Below are 2,212 nucleotides of genomic sequence, written 5' to 3'. Positions count from 1 at the left end.
GCCAATTTAGGGAACTCACCAACAGTAATTGAAGTTTTATAACATAACTGAGAGTATAGCATATATACACAATTCATGTTAGATGTTTATATTAATGTCTTAATTAATCACAAAATATACAAGATAGCACAATATATAATTCTAAAATTCTGATTGCATATTTCAAATATTTTGGAAAAAATAAATCTGAAAGTGATGCAATCAGCTTTAAAGATGGGATAAAATATAACCAATGCACCCTGGCCGGTTTGGCTCAGCGGTGAGAGCATCAGCCCATAGACCAGAGAGTCCCCGGGTTTGGTTCCACTAAGGGCACGTATCTCGGTTGCAGTTTGTCCCTGGCCCTGGTTGGGGTCATGTGGGTGGCAACCAATCGATGTGTCTCTCTCACATCAATGTTTCTCTCTTTCTTCCTTCCTTTCTCCCTCCCACTCTATCTGAAGATAAATCCAAAAATGTCCTCAGGTGAGGATAAAAAAGAAAAAAAATACATATATGTATAGATAGATAGATAGATAGATATAGATATAAATATAGATATAGATAAATATAAATAAATAAAACCAATGCTCAGTAATAGTGTAATAGTAAAGATATCTCTATGCAATGGTGAAAATTTCTTATATGGTCTAGGTCCTTATTAAGAGGTTTGTTTCTCCTGTCATCAGTAAATGATAAGTGTAGTTGTTTTCCTATGTAAATAAATAAATAAATGACAACAACAACAACAACAACAAAAAAGATGTTCAGCCTGGCCAGTGTGGCTCAGTGGTTGAGTGTCAACCCATGCACCAACAGGTCGCCGGTTTGATTCCCAGTCAGGGCACATACCCAGGTTGTGGGCCTGATTCCCAGTGGGGGGCATGTGGAAGGCGGTCAGTCAATGTTCTCTCTCATCGATGTTTCTATCTCTCCTTCTCCCTTCCTTTCTCTTAAAATCAATAAAGAAAAAACAAACACTCAGTTGCCAGTGTTCCAAGAAGGCCAGAAGTGCTAAGGAGTTAACACCTGTGGGATCAGTCCTCAACCAGTGACTTTCGGGAGTTGGTGCACAAATACTCCAGCTCTCTTGCCTCTTCGTTGGGATAACTATGGGTGTTTTGCATGGGTTCCCAGTGTTTCCCCACAGGATTAAGCATCAGTTACCCACAGAAGTAATTTGCTTGACAACATGCCCTCTCCAAGAACAGTTCCGAAATGAATGTCAGTTGATAGTTTCACTTATACTCATGAATAAGATGAAAATGAAATAATGAAGTATGTATGTCTTCACTCATTAGTAGATGATATGAGCAACTTTGCTGAATAAGGAAAGAATTTCCAACACTGTCACACTTTTGTGCTGATCACAATGTAACAGCTACAGACACAATACTTAGAGTTTCATCTGCCTTATTAACATTGGCTCCATCACTTTAAGTCTAAAACTGGGTTTGGCAAACTACATTTTATTGAACAACAGCCACACCATTATTTACTATCTGTAGCGGTTTTTGTACCACAAGGCAGAGCTGAGTAGTTGTGACCCAATCACATGGTCTTCAAAGCCTAAAATATTTACTATGTGGCCCCTTACAGAAAAATTTTGTTAGCAATACAATAATTCAAGTCCTGATTTGTAGCATTTGCTGATTTTTGTGTTGTAAACAGTCCCATCATGGCCAATTTCAAACTACCAACCAGTACTGCATTATGACATTCATGGGTCTTTGGCACTTTTGCCTTTGTTGGAACCTTCCTCCATAAAATATATATTCTATTTATAAATATATTAAATTAAATATAAATTATAGTTAACAACTGCATTGATATCAAGATGAATATATTAATATTATATATGTAGACATTTTCTTCAACCCCAAAGTTCATTTTTCCTTCTGATATAAAAAAATTAATTTCTTTTGAACATTTTTGTGGCACCTAAAAGTATGGTGGGCCTTCTGCACTGTGCCTGCTGTGTTAATGGATAAGCTGGCTCTGCTACCAATCCAGCGCCACTGAACACAGAGCTGGGAAGGGATGTGCAGGAGCACACCATTTAACAGTATCACACATAAAATAGATGTAAATAACTCAAGAGCATAGATAGATAATAGTAAGATATAGTAAAGTAATTAGGAAGTGATGAGTTTTCAATATAGAATGTTTTGGTTTTAATATAATTCGTTTAATTATTTTTCTTTTCTTTAATTTTTTTTTCTATATTGATATT

This window comes from Molossus molossus, unplaced genomic scaffold (genome assembly GCF_014108415.1).
Source record: "Molossus molossus isolate mMolMol1 unplaced genomic scaffold, mMolMol1.p scaffold_m16_p_6, whole genome shotgun sequence".
Lineage (NCBI taxonomy): Eukaryota > Metazoa > Chordata > Mammalia > Chiroptera > Molossidae > Molossus > Molossus molossus.
This window is presented reverse-complemented; position numbering follows the sequence as displayed.